The 21,851-nt window shown below is 35.4% G+C and overlaps 1 non-coding gene across 1 annotated transcript; it reads left to right on the plus strand.

Annotated features, from left to right (window-relative positions):
• The first annotated feature begins 15,432 nt into the window (after nucleotides 1–15,432).
• Nucleotides 15,433–15,504, plus strand: TRNAL-UAG (transfer RNA leucine (anticodon UAG)). Its single transcript has one exon. It is a non-coding gene; the product is annotated as a tRNA-Leu (tRNA).
• The last annotated feature ends 6,347 nt before the right edge of the window (nucleotides 15,505–21,851 follow it).

Raw genomic sequence — 21,851 nt, forward strand, 5'->3', positions numbered from 1 at the left:
TATAATCACACATTTTCCTTTTTAGATCTTGATTGGTTGAACAATAAGGTTCGTTGTCTGTGTAATTTTGTCCCATACCTCCACATCATCACTCATAGATAAAAATATTCTTAATTCTTCGTCTGTATGCACAGTATGGTCCCTTTTGGTTGCTATTTTTGATGAAGCAACCTCTGACAATACATCTTTGACCACAAAGATGTTGTTGTTGGATAGAAATCTCTAGAGGAGTCTTACACCAGACATATAAATGGCTATTGTATATCACAATAATAAGCATTAACATATGAAGATGTGTAGACCCTAACCTATGTGCATTCAATCCATTACTTCTTCTTTCATGGTAGATTTTGTTCTGCATAGTAGATGTGTTGTGGCACTTGAGTGTGTTCGCATAAAAAATTCTAAGGCCAAACCCGGATTATCATGTGTCATGGAAATTCAACATATGCCTTTTTCACCTAAGAACTGCTTTTAACTCATCTTAGGGTACCCATGTACAATCTCACTCATCCCAATAAACAAGTTACTAATACATTGTTCATCACATCCAACCGTGGTCTAAAACAATTAAGCAACACAATTTACATCTTGACATGCCATATCATCTGACATGTCTTAGAACGCCTTGGCACTATGTGGCATGCGTTAACATCCCCTACATTCCTTGGCATGCTTTGACACTCCCTAGCACACCGTGGCACTTCCTGACATGCCTTGGTGGTTTAGCATGCCTTGGCATTGCCTAGCATATAGCCTTGTCACTCGCTCCTTAACACACCTAGAACTCATTGAAACTCCCTCTCACACACTCTTATTCATTAATTTCCATGCACTTTGAACTAGTGCTTCCTTATGTTTCCTAGACACCCCCTAACACTCCCTAGCTCACCCTAGCACCCGACACATCTTGGCCTACCACCTTAACACCCTAGCATTCCTTGGCACTACATAGTATACCTTGTCACTCTCTCCTTAGCACACCTAGACATCGCTGATACTCTTGATCACAAACTCTTATTCATTCATTTCCATGCATTTTTACCTAGTTCTCCCTTGTGTTTCCCTAGCACTCCTTATCACTCCTTGACACGTGTTATTACACCCTAGCACCTATGACATCCTGGCATGTCGCCCTAGCCTCTAGCATGCCTTAAAAATGCCTATCATACCTCGTCAATTTGTCCTTAGCACACATAGAACTCACTGAAACTTCTAATCACAAACTCTTATTTGTTCATTTTGACATAGTTCTCCCTTGTGTTTCCCTAGCACTCCCAGCTAACACTTCCTCACATGCGTTGGCACATCTTTGCTGCATGTCACCCTAGAACTCTAGCATTCCTTAGCATTTCCAAGCATGCCTTGTAACTCCTCCTTAACGCACTTGGAACTCACTAACACTCCATGCCACACACTCTTATTCCTTCATTTCCATGCATTATGACCTAGTGCTCCCTTGTGTTTCCCTAACACTCCCTAACACTCCTTGGCACACATTGGCACACCATGGCACTTGTCACATCTTAGTAGGATTTCCTAGCACTCTATCGTCTATTGGCACTGCTTATCATACGTTGTCACTCCCTCCTTAGCACACCTATAACTTGTTAACACTCCCTATCACACACACATTCATTCATTTACATGTAATTGAAACGAGTCCTCCCTTTTGTTTCCTTGGCAATCCCTAGCATGTGTTGGCACCACATCCTAGAACCTAACACACATTGGCATGCCTTAGCACTTGGCATGTCTTGACGTGCCTAACATTCCTTGGAACTTTATAACATGTGTCAGCACTTCCTGAAATTCCTTGCACACCTTGGCAATCCCTAGTTTTCATGCCCTCATAGATAACCTTACTTTGTTTGTGACTTGGGAACCCAACCAAGTCATTGAAAAATTAGTGTTGTGCCTAGAGCAAAGTCTCCCTTTGTCTCAAACTGCTTTTTCCATCCTCTTATCACAATCGTAGGTTTTCCTCCTACAAGTCCTAATATGAAATTCTCCTAACACACTTCATCCATGGGACACCTAGAATTCACTGACACTCCTTGGTATAATCTCTTATTCATTCATTTCCATATACTTTGACCTAGTTCTCCCTTATGATTCCCTGACACTCCCAAACACTCCTTGGCATGCATTGACACTATCTGGAATATGTCAGCGCGCCTTTTCATTCCTTGGCATGACATGGCACTCCTTAATTATCATTCCCTCATAAATACCCCTATTTTCTTTTAGACTTAGGAACCAAACCAAGTCATGCCTCAACTACAACAACTTTACCAAGTTACACTTACTACAACTAGACTATGCCTTGTTCCCCTAATGGACTATAAATCATCTTAGGATTCTCATGTCCAATATTAACTCATCCAACTTAACAAGTTACCAAGTGAAGGCTCACATCCAACAGTGCCCATAAAACAACTAAGCAACATACTTTACATCTTCACATGCCATAATATCTAGCATATATAACAATCCATTGGCACTACAAGGCACACATTATCATCCCCTGCATTCCTTCACATGATTTTCCACTCCCTGACAGACCCTACCACTCCCTAACATGCCCTGACACTCTAGCATGCCTTGGCACTGCCTAGCATATACCCTTGTCATTCCCTCCCTAACACAATTGGAATGTGCTGACACTCCCTATCACACACTCTTATCTATTCATTTCCATGCAATTTGAACTAGTTCTCCCTTGTGTTCTCATGGCACTCCCTGACACATATTAGCACACCCTAGGACTTGGCACGTCTTGGCATGTCGCCCTGGAACTCTAGCATTCCTTGGAAATACCTAGCATACCTTGTCACTCCCTCCTTAGCACACCTAGAATTCACTGACAATCCCTGTCGCACACTCTTATTCATTAAATTCCATGCATTTGAAACTAGTGCTCCCTTTTTTTTCATTGACACTCCATAACTCTCCTTGGTAGCATTGGCACACCTTAGCACCTAGCACATCTTGTCATGTTTCCCTGGCCTCTAGAATGCCTTAACACTGCCTAGCATACCGTGTCACTCCCTCCTTGGCACACCCTGAAATCACTGACACTTCGTGTCACAAACTCTTAATCGTTCATTTGCATGCATTGTTTTCACCTAGTGCTCCCTTATGTTTCCCTAACACTCCCTAACACTTCCTAGCACTATTTGGCACACCTTGGCACCTAGCACATATTGGTTGCATGTTGCTCTGGCACGCTAGAATGACTTAGAACTACTTAGCATACCATGTCACTCCCCTCTTGCCACACCTAGAACTCATTCACAGTCCCTGTCACACACTCTTATTCATTCATTTCCATGCATTTTGACCTATTGCTCCCTTGTGTTTCCCTAGTAATCACTAACACTCACCACACATTGGCACACCTATCTGCAATGAGTTTCACTAACAGTCAAACCAAAAACTCTTCCAAAGTCTAGCTAGTTACTTGTTCTTCACTAAGATATTAGGGTTGAGTTTATTGTATAGTGTTCAGTGTGAAAATATTACTAGGTGATTTTATCGCATAGAGTAATTATGATATTCCCCATGTACACAAGGATAACTGAGAAGTGTTTCCCATAATCATGCAAGTGGAACTTCAACATGTACATCAGGGTAACCACAAAATATTTATCATATTTACATAATGCAAGGTGATAGGAAAATATTTACATTATATACATGAATGTACTAGGATCGGGACCATTAGCATCATATCTACATATTTACCACAAGACGGGGGGTCATTACAACCCCTTAAAAATAGCCATAAGGAATTCCTCTTTTACAACTCTTTGACCAAAAGGGTTATAATGGAAAAACACATAGTTCCTTTAAATATTTGTAGGTTGAGGTAGCCACTTCAAGCCCTTGAACTTAAATATAAACAAATATTTTCAATTTGTTACAATCATAATTCCATTATGCACACTCCTCATCTTAGAGTTGGGTAGAGAGGGAGAATACCTAATTGATGCCAACCTTGTAAATGAAAATCTTTGCCTACTCATTGGTTGGACACTCCACCACTAGTTGACACCACTAACACACACCAAAAGTCCAAGATACCCATAATATGTGCTCTACATCCAAGGGCTTAGACTACACTTCCATGAAATGTACCTTCAACTTTAGATGTCCCAAAATAGTGATATCCTAACCCTAGCATATTTGTTAGATTTTTGTAACTTTCTCCTTAACTAACATTTGTTTTTAACTATTTAATCCACTTACCACATACTCTCTCTTGTTTGCACCCACCCAGTATGCAAGAACACATGTTTCCTTTTCAAATTCCAAAAGTATAACATGTCTATCTCTATAAACTAATAACAAAATCATTGCATAAAAAAGGTAATCTTAAAATTAAATTAAAATTACATTATTATTATTATTATGATAAATACACCAAATATGGAAAAATTGTTTTCAAACACAATCATAAAAAAAAGTGTTAGTTTATCAAATACAACTACAAACTTATTAAGCTAGCCTAGATCCATCTTAACCCGGATCTATCAAGTGCCGAGAGGGATCCAATCTCTCGATGTGCAAACCTCTTTTTTGGCGCTTGATAGATCCAGGTTAAGATGGATCTAGGCTAGTTATATAATACTATATAATATCTATATTTGTATCTATGTGTCTCTTTCTTATTCCCTCTCTCTATCTCACCCCCCAATCATACACACTCTCTCTCGATATCTATCTCTCTCCCCTCCCTCTTCCTCTCTGTCTCTCTCTCTTCCCTCTATCTCTCCTCTCTCCATTACTCCCTTGTCACTCCCTCTTTCTCTCTACCTTTCTCCCTCTATGTCTTTATTCTTCCTTCCCTCTCTCTCCCCCTCTAACTTCATCTCTCTTTCCTCTCTTAGTCCTCTCTCTCCCTTTCTCTCTCACCTCCCTCTGCCCCCCCCCCCCCCCCCATCACGCTCTCTCTCTCCCCCCTCCATATTTGTGCTTCCCTCTCTCTCTCTTTCCCTTCTCTCCCTATCTTTATCTCCACCTATTCTCTCTCTCACCTCCTCACTTCTCTCCCTCTCTATCCATCTATCCCTTGTCACTCCCTCTCTCTCTCCACCTCTATCTCCCTATGCCTTAGTTCTTTCCTCCCTCTCTCTCCCCCTCCAACTCCATATCTCTCTCTCCCCCTCCAACTCCATATATCTCTCCCCCACTCTCTTCTTCTCTCTCTCCCCTCTTTCTCTTCCTACCTCCTTCTCTCTGTCTCCCCCCATCACTCTCTCACTCTCTCTTTATCTCTCTCTCTCTCTCTCTCTCTCTCTCTCCACCCTCCATCTTTGTCACTATCTCCCTCCCCTCTCTTCCCTTCACTTTGCTTGCTATCATCACTTGGATCCTTAGTTAACATAGATCTATGTTGGTTCTTACTAAAATTTGCATTATATAAATTTCACATCTATAAATACAAAAGTATTCTCATTTTTAATTTTATTAAAACCTTAATTTAATTTATATGGGAATAATTTTATAGTCGTGAGGATAGAGAGTTTATATATATCTCAAAACTAATTACAACCCTTTTCCTATTAGCTTGAAATAAAAAATGTTATAAAATTAAATTAAATTAAATGAAAATATTTTTAATGTGAAATAAGTTATGGGTTTTGGGCATGTGGTATTGATAAGGCATGATATTGGCCCGTGCTATTGTAACAAAGCCTATTTACAAGTTAATAATATCCATGGTAAAGTGGGGGTGAATATCAATGGTTAAGAATCTTTTCATATTGTTATAAAATATTTAGATTGTGAAATAAGATATGATTTTTTGGCATGTGGTATTGATAAGCCATGTTATTAGCCCATGCTATTGTAACAAAGCCTATTCACAAGTTCATAATATCAATGACAAATCGGGGGTGAATATCCATGATTAAGAATCCTGTCATATTCTTATAAAATATTTTGATTTTGAAATAAGTTATGTTTTTTGGGCATGTGATATTGATAAGCCATGGTATTGGCCCATGGTATTGTAACAAAGTCTATTTCCAAGTTAATAATATCCATGGTAAAGTGAGAATGAATATCCATGGTTAAGAATATTTTCATATTGTTATAAAATATTTTAATTGTGAAATAAGTTATGTTTTTAGAGCATGTGGTATTGATAAGAAATAGTATTAGCCCATGGTATTATAACAAAACCAATTTTTTACAAGTTAATGATATCGACTATAAAGTGGGGGTGAATATCCATGGTTAATAATCTTGTCATAGTGTTATAAAATATTTTGGTTGTGAAACAAGTTATGGTTTCTGGGTTTGAGGTATTGATAAGCCATGGTATTGGCTCATGGTATTGTAACAAAACCTATTCACAAGTTAATAACAAAATCAAAAAATAACAAATTAATTTTTATTATTTTTATTGTTAATTGAGCCAACATTTAGATTTTTGCACTCATCCCCATACTTTTGACTTTTATTATTATTGTTATTACTATTATTCTTTAACTAAGCTCATATTTAGAATTGTTTACATATTTACATTACATTATTGTTTTTTAGGGAGGGAAATTTTAACATTTTTGAAAAATTTCAGCCCTAATTTTGATGTAACAAAGCCCTCCTAATTCCAATCTTCATTTAATTTCTAAAACAGGTAGTATATTTTCACTTTTCATAGGGTTGAGGGAAAACTAGCAGATATTTTCACTTTTCACTGGGAGGTAGGGAAAACGAGATTGAAGAGAGTTGTGAATTAAATTTTCACTTTTCATAAGGCGGAGGGAGGGAAAACTAGTAGCATATTTTCACTTTTCATAGGGCAGGAGGGAAAACCAGATTGAAGAGAGTTGTGAATTAAGGTTTTACATAGCAGACTGATATCCAACCCCACCATTAGATCTTCAATCCATCCTAATTCCAACCTTCATTTACTTTCTAAAACAAGTAGTATATTTTCACTTTTCATAGGGCAGAGGGAAAACTAGTAGATATTTTCACTTTTCACAGGGCGGGAGGGAAAATGAGATTGAAGAGAGTTGTGAATTAAGGTGAGATTGAAGAGAGTTGTGAATTAAGGTTTTACCAGTAACAGATTGATATCGAACCCCACCATTAGATCTTTAATCCATTAATGGCGTCGGGGTATGTTTCATTTCTAACATCGTTGCATTTACACCCTACTTTTAGTCTTCTTCCACACAGGGAGGAGTACACACACCTCAGATCTATGGTTCAAAATTCACTATTTTTTTCATCCTTTCTTTTAAGTTTACAAGTAGCATATTTTCACTTTTCACAGGGCGGGAGGGAAAATGAGATTGAAGAGAGTTATGAATTAAGGCTTTACTAGTAGTAGACTAATATCGAACCCCACCATTGGATATTCAATCCATTGATGGCGCCCAGGTATGTTTCATTTCTAATCTCGCTGCATTTCCACCCCACTTTTAGTCATCTTCCACACAAGGAGGACTGGTTCAAAATTCACTATTTTTTTCATCCTTTCTTTTAAGTTTAAGAGTAGCATATTTTCACTTTTGAAAGGGCGGGACGGAAAGTGAGAATGAAGAGTGTTGTGAATTAAGGTTTTACCAGTAGCAGACTGATATCGAACCCCACCATCACATCTTTAATCCATTAATGGCACCCAGGTATGTTACATTTCTAACCTCATTGCATTTCCACCCCGCTTTTAGTCTTCTTCCACATAGTGAGGAGTACACACACCTCAGGTCCCCCACCATTGGATATTCAATCCATTAATGGTGCCAAGGTATGTTTCATTTCTAACATAGCTACATTTACACCCAAGTTTTATTCTTCTTCCACATAGGGAGGAGTACACACACCTCAGATCTATGGTTCAAAATTCACTATTTTTTTCATCCTCGCTTTTAAGTTTACGAGTAGCATATTTTCACTTTTCACAAGGCGGGAGGGAAAATGAGATTGAAGAGAGTTTTGAGTTAAGGTTTTACCTCTTCAATCCATTAATGGTGCCTAGGTATGTTTCATTTCTAACCTCGCTGCATTTCCACCCCACTTTTAGTCTTCTTCCACACAAGGAGGACTGGTTCAAAATTCACTATTTTTTCATCCTTTCTTTTAAGTTTAAGAGTAGCATATTTTCACTTTTCACAGGTGGGAGGGAAAACAAGGGAACATAGATAAAAGCATATGTATTTTTCCTTCTTTTATGGTTTGTCTCTATAGAGTTGATTTTACTGGGTATACACTGTATGCATCTCAAAATTTCTTGTTAGGAAATCCTATTTTTATTCTTTCCAAGAAAAACTCTCTGGGGAATCCCAATGGATGTTTCCCCAAATTCATGGATGGCATCCCTAGTAAACCCATTGGCATTGACTAATGCACCTCACCCAAGGGATTTCAAACAGGGCACCTGCTAGCACAGAACTAGCCAAATACCCAGTAACATTAATGACATTCGGTTAGGCTAACCCCTTGGGCTCAATAAATCATAATCAACTACACTATTTTCCATATTAACATATTGATCCTATTTAACATTTTGTTAGAGTAACCATAACAATCCAAGCCTGTTCCTATTTTTATTTTGATTTTTAATTCCTTCTTTGGTGTGGTGACAACTTTATATGACTGTATAGATGTTTATTTTTGTCAGAGTATATGTTGAAAAGTAGATGCTCTCTTACATTCTACCTTGTCTGTTATGTATTGATGGAGTTCAGTTTCATTATTTGTGACCAAAGAACCGTGTCAGGCATGTATACAAGGATTCTTGTATCACTATTTATAAATTGAAAATTGTCCTTAATCAAGCAAAGTAGTTCCTTAAAGCTACATGTTTGTATCTCAAGGAACTTCCAATCCTAATAAATGAGGTGAAATTTAAGTGTTTCCAGAATCCAAATCTCAGGTTTTGTGAATTCACTCATATATGGTCCTGGAAAAGTGAAGTGAAATTTAATTATTTCCAAATCTTAAGTTCTGTGAATTCACTCATATTTGGTGTTGGAATCTTTTGAGCAAACGGGAAGAATTTCTTTTAGTTGCATTCAAATTTTCCAAAAATAATACTAAATTTCTCCCTGACTAAAATTCTCCCTGAAATGGCTTTGGGATTGAAAATTTTGTAAATATTTTTAGGGAAACAACCCAAAATACTTTTTCCAGATTAGAGTTTTATAACACTAGGTACTAAAATAGTCTTCTATTTTTTGTTGCAAATGTCTGATAGAGTCTTCCCAGAAATTAATCAAAAAATTAGGTAGTTCATTGGACGAAGTAAATAATTTTTAATGAATAATCACTTAACATAAATGATATATTAGGTTGCACAAATATATAAATTAGAAGCATGAAATGAAGAATAAATCTCAACGAGATTGGCATATTCTTAATTGAGTTGAATGAGGCCAAGAATAACTTTGACTAGAGGGTGTTGAAAATGGCATAATTTTGTTCTGGTTGGATAGATTTAGAACTAAAAATCAATATTTTTCTTGCTTGCATAACTTGGGAAGCTTTTTGTATCTCAAGTCTCAACCTTATTGAATAGTATGATTTATGCCTTGCAATGTTGAGATATGTTGTGATACCACTTGCTAGTAACCTAAACACTTTGGATGAAAATTTAGTTGTGAATTTTACTTGCAAAAGATATAAGTGAAAATATAGATTAATTGTCCCTTGTGTAGAACTTCCTTGAAATTCTACTACTGCTTGAATGAATAAATCCGAAACTAATTGTTGCATGAAGACAAAAAAATATCTCTACCAATTTGTAGTGGAATAGAACAGAAATAAAACACAGTCACTCTATAGCAAAAAAAAAAAAAAAATTATAGGGAACCCAACTGGGAAAACCCTCTGATAGCTGTAGAGATTTAGAATACTATCCATATTAGACTTTGAGACACCTTCTTCAAGACCAGGTTTATCGATGATTATTGCTTTCTATATTCATTTTCATAAGCATTAGGGTTGTTTTCCATCAAATCAGAGTAGCTAGAAAGTGTCTCTTTGATTTGAGAAAGCAGATCAGGATCAACTTCATCCAAGAATCCCCTATAAGGATCATTAGTAGCCAGAAGAAGGGTCTTTTTTAATTTTATTTCATCACATGCATCCATCATAATCACTGATTTGTCTTCATTTCTTTCACAATCATTTTCAATGTTAGATGCAAAATTTAATTTAGTATGATATAATCCTTAGGTAACCAACCTCAGACATATTGTTGGTTAATTTATGTTGTTTGAAGTTTATTGAGTTTGAGTTTTATCATGAAACTACTAGAAGCGTACTAGAATGGGTGAGTTGATTATCTTGATAACAATGTTATGGTTTGATCTAGTCCTTGAAAGGAACTTATAATTGATAGTCAAAATTTCACATTCCTTTCATTATTTTATCTTCACAGATAACAAATATCTTTATGTTATAGCCTCTAGCTAGATATATACAGTAACTGCCACTCAAAAGTTGGATGCCATCATTTTGGAGCTTGAGCTTACTCAACTTACCTTTGTTTGAGTTGAAAATGTCATTAGATCTCATTATATCGTCTATTGCAAAGCATGAATCCAATTTACCTTTGTTTCAGTTAAAAATGTAATTAGATCTTGCTATATCATCTTTTGTAGAGAATGAATCCAATTTCTCATAGTCCATTTGCTTGAGGTATAACAAAGCTACTTTAATTCATTAAACTTACTTTTCATATTCTATTTGTTGATTGTGATTTTGCAGGCCACATCTGCATTGGAAAAGGGGCATATTTAATGAAGTGTGGAAGGAGAGGGAAGCTTTAGTTATGTCCTTTAAAACTTTCTAAGGTATGTAATAAAATTTTAAAAAAATTCTCCATAGAATGTTGTGCTTTAACTTTTTCTTTTGATAATGGATTATTTATGTTATCTCCCCTCTCTTACACACAATCAAAGTCCAAACATACATGGTTTTTTGGGATATGTGGACAATGGACAGATTTACGCTAACCATTTATCTCGAAATTTACATTGTAGAAGATCAAGAATTTATAGTTGTATATTTCCTTGCCACTAAATTAGAGTTGAAGAGTTGGACTCCTATTTTTTAGGCATATACCTCACTTTTAAATCAATTTATTGTTGACTCTATATAAACCTTCCACGGGAGCGCAAGGAGTGATCACTACCATTGCTTAATCTTTCTGCAGACCAAGTAAAGATTCCAAATGTGTATAAATTAGTCGCTCCTTGGAGAATCCAAAGATTGGCACTATTGTAGCAACAAGAAATTCGTTTATTTTGAGTTCTTCATTAGTGCATTGATACAATATTGTTTATTCCATACAATACCTCAACAGTATATGATCAAATTATAGTTAAGTCTGTCATAATATTTTGAATTTCCCTCTTTTAGAGGGAAACTAGAGTGCGTTTCAAGCTTTCACATCACAATTGTATCATGCAAAGTTTACCTAGGACAAGTTTTGTGGATCTAAGTAGCAAGATACCTGTTGGAATTCAAGAGGCAAAAATACTACAAAGTGGTAAAGAGGTTTCACAGTTAACCTAGATTTCACATTATGGTTGGAGTCAGTTTGTTGGCAAGATGCCAGATACCCCAACTTCCCTTTTATGACTAAGTGCAAGATTGAATCCCTCAACATATTCGTCGCTCAATTGTCATTTAGAGATGGGTTTTCTCAGAAGTGTTGCAAACCTATAAACTTTACTAGACTTGTTCTTGAGTCTTCGAAGGTGGTTAGCTTTTCAAAGCACACAAGTACAAGAATAGGAGAAATAATATGCCCAACTAATTTGAAGTTATCTACCTATGAATAGGGCATTCCCATTCATAAACCTGATGACTCACTCTACTTCTTTATAGTGAGAAAATTTCGGACTTGCCATGAATCGTGAGACAAGTCCAACCCCATAACTATAAATTTATTATTTAAATCTATACTCAATAGATTAGAATTTACACAAGGAGAACTCCATTCTTGTTTCAAATGAACTTGCAATCGACTTGTACCATGCTATTTAATCTTTTCTGTATTTATTCGCATCCTTGTTTTGTGACATAAAGATGTAATAGGCTACCTTGCATTTTCTATACTAACACTCCTAAAAAATAATAAAGTATGCCCAAATCTATCATTTTAAATGATCTATGCAGCTCACCTTTTGGTTTTTCAATTATCGAAGTTATTACCTATATTGATGAGACCTTCTAAAACTGATACCACAGTGACAATATATGTTATAGTTTTATCTGTGTTTCTCTGAAGGTGTTTCTCCTTCAGTAGAGCAGCAATACACTGTAGTTTCCATTTAGGGGAGAAGTGTACCCAATAACAACCTTAGCCTGTGTGCAGATGGGTTGAATGCGCATTAGACTCTATCTGTTGTTTTGAAGGTGTTTCTCCTTCAACAATACTTCATCTTAGAAGATACTTTCGGTCTGCACCTTTAGTAGATGCATGCAGCCTTGGGATACATGTTGTAGATTATAGTTTTCCTATGAGGTTGTAGCAGCAATGAAAGAAGTGCATTGATTTTAGGCATATTTAGTATGCTTTTATAGTTTACTTAGATGCTCACTTTTCTTAATTTGGGTGTTTTTCTTAGTTCTATTTTATGCACAGATTTATCTTTAAGAAAAGTGCATAGTAGAGAAGGGTTCTATATTTTGAGCAGGGGACACACTTCTAGGTAGGAGGTACTCTATTCTAGGAAGCTTTTGCCATGAAGGTTAGGTGCTTTATCCGAGAATCCCAAGATGCATTATTGTAGCAATAAGAAATTCGGTTATTTTGAGTTATTCATTGGTGCATTGATAGTATGTTGTTTATTCCATTTAATACCTCAATATTTTATACATCCATATTTAGTATGCTTTTATAATTTGATTTCTTAATTTAGGTGTTTTTCTTAGTTTTGTTTTATGCACAAATTTATCTTTGAGAAAAGTGCACAGTAGAGAAGGGTTTTATATTTTGAGCAGGGGAAACACTTCTAAGTAGGAGGTACTCTATTCTAGGAAGATTTTGCCATGCAGGTTAGGTTCTTTATCCGAGAATCCCAAGAGGCGCTATTGTAGCAATAAGAAATTCGTTTATTTTGAGTTCTTCATTAGTGCATTGATAGTATATTGTTTATTCCATGCAATGACGCAATATTGTATGATCAAATTGCAGTTAAGATTGTCATAATATTTTGACTTACCCTCTTTTAGAGGGAAACTAGAGTGTGTGTCAAGCTTTCAAATCACAATTGTATCATGCAGAGTTTACCTGGCACGATTTTTGTGGATCTAAGCAGCTAGATACCTGTTGGAATTTAAGAGGGAACAATACTACAAAGTGGGAAAGAGGTTTCGCAGCTAACCTGCCGTTCAAATTATGGTTGGAGTCAGTTTGTTGGAAAGATGCTAGATACCCCAACTTCCTTTTTATGACTGAGTGCAAGATTGAATCCTTCCACATATTCCTTGTTCAAATGTCATTAAGTGATGGGTTTTCTTAGAAGTGCTTCACATCTATAAACTTTACCAAAGTTGTTATTGAGTCTTTGGATGTGGTTATATTTTCAAAGCACACACGTACAAGAAGACAAGAAATAATATGTCCGACTAATTTCAAGTTATCTTCCTGTGAATAGGGTTTTCCCTTCCATAAACCTGACAACTTGCTCTACTTATTTCTAGTGAACAAATTTGGGACTTTTCATGAATTGTGAAACAATTTCAACCCCATAACTATCAGTTTCTTATTTAAAGTTATACCCACTAGATTAGAACCTACACAAGGATAATTCCATTCCCGTTTCAAAATAACCTGTAATTGACTTATACCATGCTATTTAATATTTTATGTATTTCTTCGCATCCCTGGCCTATGACATAAACATGCAACAAGTTACCTTGCATTTTCTATACTAACACTCCTAAACAATAATAAAGTTGCCCAAATCTATCATTTGAAATGATCTATGCATCTCACCTTTTGGTTTTTCAATTATCAAAGTTGTTACCTATATTGATGAGATCATCGACAACTGAGGCCACAGTGACAATATCTATTAGAGTTTTATCTGTGTTGCACTAAAGCTGTTTTTCCTTTAGCAGCACTACAATACATTGTAGTTTCCATTTAGCGGAGAAGTGTACCCAGTAGCAGCCTTGGTCTGTGTGCAAATGGATTGAATTCACAATAGACTTTATCTATTATTTTTAAGGTGTTTCTCCTTCAATAGTACTTCATCTCAGCAGATCCTTTCAATCTACACCTTTAGCAAATGCATATAGCCTTGGGGTACATGCCATAGATTCCAGTTTTGTTGTGAGGGTATATCAATGATGAAATAATTGCATCGATTTTAGGCATCTTGTTGTTGTATGAAAGCATGCTCGTCTAGTGTTTCCCAAACTTATACAGAGCCATATTTATTATACTTTTATAGTTTGACTTAGATGCTCACTTTTCTTAATTTAGGTGTTTTTCTTAGTACTATTTTATGCACAGATTTATCTTTAAGAAAAGTGCACAGTAGAGAAGGGTTCTATATTTTGAGCAGGGGACACTCTTCTAGGTAGGAGGTACTCTATTCTAGGGAGCTTATGTCATGCATGTTAGGTGCTTTATCCTAGACAGAGTTCCAAGTCCTTGCCTCCTTGACAAAGTCCCTGCTAAACAAGACACCAGTGGATAGAGTTCCAAGTCCCTAAATTTTCCAAAAACCCACCTGACCCTAGCTATTTAGCCTAAAATCCTTTACATTCCAGTCATCTCTTGGCTGTGATTTCATAGAGATAGCCCTCTCTGGTTTGGTAGGGCTAGCTACCAAACTAAAAGCTTGGTCTATGGTTACCTCCATTGATCTCTTCATCAGCCTGGGACATTATGGAGGATAACAGAGTGCATGACAGCTAGGGAGTGCCAAGGTGTTCTAGTGAATGTAAGGTTCCCAAGTCATGGAAAAATTCAATGCTAGTTGTGAGGTCATGACTGCTAAGGTGTGTTAGGAAATGCTAGGGCATGCTAAGATGTGCCAGATAGTACGAAGAAATGTCAAACAGGCTAATATGTGCCAAGTGCTAAGGCATGCCAAGGTGTACAAGGGTTCCAAGTCCCTGCCTCCTCTTCTTCCATATGATATCCACTTATGACATTTCCTTTGCAATATTTAGTGCATTTGATAGTTATAGGTCATTTATAGGTTATAAATGTCTTCAGAGTTTCACTTCTAATTGAGTATTCAACTGATATATTGGTTCTATTATACATAACTATTTTTCCTTCCACCCAATTCTCATAACTTCAATAACCATTAGGTAGAGAACTACATCTTCAATGTTGCTTTGCTTGTTTAGTAAAATATTGCTAAGACTTTAATTTATTGAAAGTTGTATAATTTACAATTTATGAAGTTTCAAAGTCTAATTTTAAAAAATATAATTCTTTAAAGGGTGCTAGCTCAATGGAAGAGCACCTGCTTTAGAAGCAGGAGGTTGGTGGTTCAATTCCATCGTGCCTTGACATCCATATGGAATGGCGACAATTGATTTTTGGTGACGGAGGCTCTTTTGACCATCATCAATGAGCTTTGGTGACATTTTTCAACCCTCACCAAAAATATGAAATGGTGACGGTCAACGAAAGCCACCATATATACGCATCAATAGTGACGACCCTCAAAGGTCTGTAACCATAAATCGTTGTTGTTGATATGAAATGGTGACGGTCATTTTCCGTAATTATAGTCATTATTCATGATGGACATTGAATATCACCACAACACCTATACTTCTAGCAATGCGGCTTTTGGTGACGGTCAATGAACGTCACTATATATATGCACCAATAGTGACGCCATTAAAGATCCATCACAGTAAATCATTATTGTTCATATGAAATGGTGACGGTCACTTTCCATCATTACAATCAATATTTGTGATGGACCTTGAATGTCACCATAACACATATACTTTTTGCGACGCCACCTTTGGTGACATTCAGTTTTTTGTGACCGAGGCTATGGTCCATCACCATTTCTCATATGCAATGGTGACGGTCGCTATCCGTTATTATAAATCATTATTGGTGACGAACTTTGAATGTCAATACAACACCTATACTTTTGGCGATGCCACCTTTGGTGACGTTCAGTTTTTTGTGACAGAGGCTATGGTCCATCACCATTGCTCATATGAAATGGTGACGGTTGTTATCCATCATTATAAATCATTATTGGTGACGAACTTTGTATGTCACTAAAACACCTATACTTTTGGCAACGCCACCTTTGGTGACGTTTAGTTTTTGGTGACGAATGCTCTTTTGACCATCACCAATGAGCATATGGTGACATTTTTCGCCCCTCACCAATGTCCTTTTATCTTGTAGTGAATTCAAATGAATCCTTTTCTTGCCACAATTTAAAAAAATTCAAGCAAATTGTTTGTTAGTGTGTTATTCAATTTAATATCAAAGAATTGAACTATTAAGTTTTCTTTGTAGAAGAAGAGTGTTCTATTAATTCTTAGGTTTTTTAGAAAAATGTTGAGGTTACTGGAGCCAACTATACAACTCAAATTGTTTGATTTCGATGCATTCCTCAATTTTCAAGGTGGCCAAACAAATATTATTTAAGACTTCATTCTCCAATATACACATGTTTGTTCCAACCTCTCCTACATTGATATTTCAATATTAGCAACACCTTATAGAGACTTTTCATGGTTTTTCACCATGTCATGGGGCACAAATCAAATTGTCATACCTAAAAAAATTATTTACATACTATATTTTTCTTTTTAAAAGGATGTTATATGTGACTAGATGGAGGTCATTTCCAATGAAATTTCCTTCCAATTGGCCAATTTCCACAAGACCCATATATTTTCATGATAGCCTACATAGTGATGGCCATTATTTTTTGTTATTTGTTCAATGACCTACCCCTTATGGGAATTATGAACCCAAAAATAGAACTAGTACAATTCTAATACCACGTTCTATGGAGACACAAAGCTCTATTTTATTTTTTCTTTATCCAAGATTAATTTGCTAGATGATTCAGACACGTGCTAATAGGAAATGAACCTCAAAGGATATATTCAATAGATTAAGTTTGTTTTAGAGGAAAATAAGTGCATGTGGAAGAGGAAAATCATACATATATTAGGCTTTATGGATACGATGATAGACCATTGTTGTTGCTTGTATTTGTTTTAGACATGTATTTTGTTGCAGAATCCCTTAGGAAATGTCGTTCATGGTCAAATATGTTTGACAAGGAAAATAAGAAATGATTTATTACACTACCATTCACTATTGCAAATGTTACAATGAAGAATTTTGCACATCTCATAAAATTTTCTAGAATATTGAAGCCTTTCAATTTAACTAAATTTGAACCCACCCAAGTATTCAACCCTGATGGAATATTCTATAATCATTTGGTGATTGTATGACACAACAATTTATTCACAGAGGCTAATGAAGGAAGTTAAGAAAATGAAGCAAAAATGTTGAAGGAAAAGGAGATAGTAACACCTAAAGATGATGTGGCAACTAAAGTCAGCACTAATTCTGAGGAAAAGACAAATCAAGGGGGGAAATCCTACTATTTCTCAACCCTCTTCATCCCCATAGTCTAGTCATAGTTCCTCCTTGGCTCAGAAAATACATGAAAAAATTACAATTTGAGGAGAGAGTAATGAAAGATGAGTCGGTTGAGTTGATGGGGAAGAACCACCTGCTTGTTTCAATGTGGAAATGCCCCATATTTTTACTTCTTCCTAAATTAAAAGTTCATGTAAAATAGGGTCACAACAAGTAGAAGGACACAAAAATATGGAAGTGGAAATTCCTACCATCCCTGACTGGTTAGCATCATGTTTGGCTAAGAGTTAGAAAATAGTCAAAGAGTTGGTTGTTGAAGAGCCAATCATTTTTTAAGAATAGTCGTTGAGCATGCACAACACAAATTACAACAAGGCTAGTAGAAATTTATCGTTTGAAAAGGTGCATGTCAAAAACAAGAAAATTACTAAAACGTGGAAATCAAAAGTTGATGTCTTGGGAGTAGGACCTACTGGTCTCTTCTAGTTACACATGAATATAGGTAATTCAATATCTCACTCTAACATGGATAAACTGGTTGATAATATGAGGTTAAAATGAGAAATAGTGAGATGGAGGAAGCTCCTTGTCCTATACCTCTATTTATGCCCCTTTTAGTTATTCAAGCACATCAATAATTACCCTTGGCACACCTCAGAAAGTTAATAAGGTAGAAAATTTGTTAAATGGTATCAGATCCTATGTCATACTAAATAGTAATAAGCAACCACAAATAATTTAGGAAGCATGTGGAATTTCTTTTTATTTAAGAAATTTGTCCCATAGAATTACTTCATTCTTTAATATTTGAACAAATATTTATAACATGGTAAATAATTTATTGAAAATGATTTGTTGAATTTCATTAATAAAATCAATAAACTTAGTGATATCTAGAAGAACCAATAAGGTCTTCCACTAGGGAAGAGAATCAAGAAAATCAAGGTAGGATGGCATGCAAGGATTAAAATGTTAGAAGATGTTGTTTCTAAATGTTGGAGTATCGATGACCATAGGAGAAATAATTTATTTGAGGATATGAAAGTCATCAATGAATTGCAAGGACCAACAATCATTAGGTATTTTGTGTTGATTCCAAAGACATGTTGCAAGAAGAGTTTAATATTATCAAAGCATCATCATTGGACCCTTGATTTCAACAACTTGACTGATTCTCTGAAATATTATATCAAGAAATGGTTAGATACAATTTTCCATGATAATGAAGACCAACTAGAAAATACTACGAAACTACACTCAGATGAAAAGGACATAGAGGAGGAAATCTTTACACTAAGAATAAAACAAGGCATAACCATCCCACCAATGAAACAGTACAATGAATATTGGTTTGGATAATATTTAAACGAAATTGTTAGTCCTGAACAACTATCTTAGTGGTTAGATTAACAAAAATTTGAAAGCCAATATATAGTCTGACAATAGCTTTGCCAAAGATGAGAAAGGATTCATTTGATTGGTTTTCCTTCTACAATTTTATGAATCCCCTTTACTTTGTTCTAAAGAATTTCCTTTCTTTTTCCTTAGTCTTTACTCATCCATCTTTATGAATTGTTTTGTATATTTGTAAAGATGATCCTTGAATGAAATTTAACTTTTTCTTCCAAGTAGCCTGATATTATTTGGTCCATGTGATCCTTATCCCAATCTCTTGGGTACAAAAACATTTACTTTTATTCTTAGGTATCATAATTTTGTAAAGTTTTTAGGCACTTTATTTGAAACTTAAATTTTGTAAAATTATTTTTTGAATCTCACATAGAAGTATCTTCGAGAGTGCATGTCATTTTTGGTTTCAAGACTTTTAAATGGGCAATAAAATCATGTGATTGATCTCCTATGACTCTTTATGATATTTTAATGAATGAAATAATGTTATTCTCTAAATGTATAGACTATTTCTCTATTTTCTAGCTATCAGTTTGCTTCAAATACGTTTTGAACCTCATAATCTATGAATGGATTTGTACTGAGGAATGAATCATTGGATCATGTTGAATTATGATATCATTGTTTTGTTTTCCTTTTAAAACACCTGGTCCACTCACAGGTGAATGTGCTAAATTATTGTATTCCTATGATTTGAGTTATTTGAATATTTTATTGAATGAAAAGAAGAGTACCACCTCTATAAATAAATGCCAAAGGGAATCTAGACAGGTCCCTATGATGTTGAGTCTTTTCCTTGACATCAATCAAAATTGAAAAATGTTTTTCTCAAACATTGTTATATTCAATTACTTATTTTCAAAAAAAAGACACGTCGGTGTCTCATTATTGTTATTGTGCATTGATGATTTATGAATCCATGGGAAAGTTTAAAACCATAGCATTTTCGGCACTGAAACATGTTGTGGTTATTGGTGAAATTAGTTGTACAAAATGCATTGGTGCGCTATTATTTTTCCATGCACATTGATATCTAAGAAATAATTATTTTAATCGAAACTGACAGTAACGAGGTTTGTGATCTAATGCAATGAGTAGTCTCATTTCAATTAATACCAAACTCCCCATGTATAAGTAAAGGTAAGATAAAATAATTATATAAATGTCCAACAAATGACCACAAAAGTAAAGAAACCCTATAAAAATCCATTACTTCAAAAGGAAAAAATGTTCTTGTGAAATAAAGAGAGGGAGATTGAGACAAAAAAATAAAAAATAAAGGACTTCCAAAAAAATGCATTGAAGGTACATACTTGAAAGTGGTCTTTGTTGGTAAATATTTCTTGCAAAAATCTCCCTTGAAAATTTTAAGAAATGAATCACCTAATGATTGGAATTTTATTTAATTATAAACACATTTAAAAAAATAATATTTGTTTGAATCAAATTATTTAAGATGATTAATAAGATGAAGTGACATACTTGATAGTTTTGCTCTGTAAAATTTTAAATGATAATGATGATCTCTTACACATTTGGATTTTCAAAAAACTATGCCCCATCCAAAGCGTTTCTTGATAGATCTATCTTACACAATTTTATCCACTAAATTTTGGAAGAAAAATAAAATAAGGATTACACATTTTAAATAATAAATAAAAACTTCCCTATCATTAAATGCAAACTTCTACAATAAAAAAATTTGCGAAGGTTTTGCTTTGAGGATGTTCAAACGAAGGCAACTATTTAGTGCACTTCATTAATACATGAACTAGTGTGCTTGTACTTAGAAGCACTAGTGCATTAAAGCATTATTTGGTGCACTGAGAGTTTTTTTTATATGCAATTGAAATTATGTTTGAATTTTATTATTTGGTGATTGCAAAACTTTCTCAAGTATTGATGATGGGTTTGGATGAAATGTAGGGAAAAAATGTTACAGTATCAAATGATCATTTATTTAAATTCTAGCTCATTGCATGTTGTTGTAAGTCTTTTAATTTATCCCCCACCGATTATAGTAAGAATAGATTTTTATTTATGATTCATTTATATAATCAAATTTATGTTATTTATGCATGTTTATTTGAATAAGTGTTTGTTGTGGGGGAAAGTATCCAACTCGGAATGACCCTAACCCACTCTAAGGGTGACAGTTCCTTAGCAACAGCTGGAAGCAAAGCTATCTAAAGTTTCTTCTTTATGACATGCAAGTGATAAAAGGGAGAGATCCACTTACCGATGTCTTGCGCAAATGGTCGATCCTATCTCCTTTGTTTGCCGCTTGCTCCCAGCTCCAAGTCTTTTCACGGGCCCAGCTACACGAGATCCTGCAAATAAGACAAGAAAAGGAAACTACAAGAAGCATGCATACATAAATGATTCAAGGATTAGCATAAATCAAAGACGCAAGTAAGACAATTCACCATTGAAACACATGCGAATAGAAGAACCTCAAATGCTTTATTAATATATGGAAGTAAGGTTCAGGCGGTGATACAACCATGAGAGGTCCAATCCAGCATCACCTTCCCGACGGAGAGAAATCTCTTCTTCACCTCCCTCAAGCAATCACCCAATACTCTCAACTGCAAACCAACATCGATTCTTTGCCCTGAATTCCGCCCTTCAGATCCCATGGGATGAGACCCTTATATAGAGTTTTGGAGTGAAGATAAGCCAGCTTGATGTGTGACTTGTTGTCCTCTTCGTCTGCGACCTTCACTTTCGTTGGTCGACGGTAAGCATTCAACCTGGTTGTCAGAGGTTGACGCTTCCGGGCTGTGCAAACGAGGGGACCAGTCCCTTAGTATCCGGGGAATACTAGGACAATCACTGTGGAAGTGAT

Source organism: Pinus tabuliformis, chromosome 8, assembly GCF_031772625.1.
Source record: "Pinus tabuliformis cultivar Carrire ecotype Pingquan chromosome 8, CPIR1, whole genome shotgun sequence".
Taxonomy (NCBI): Eukaryota; Viridiplantae; Streptophyta; class Pinopsida; order Pinales; family Pinaceae; genus Pinus; species Pinus tabuliformis.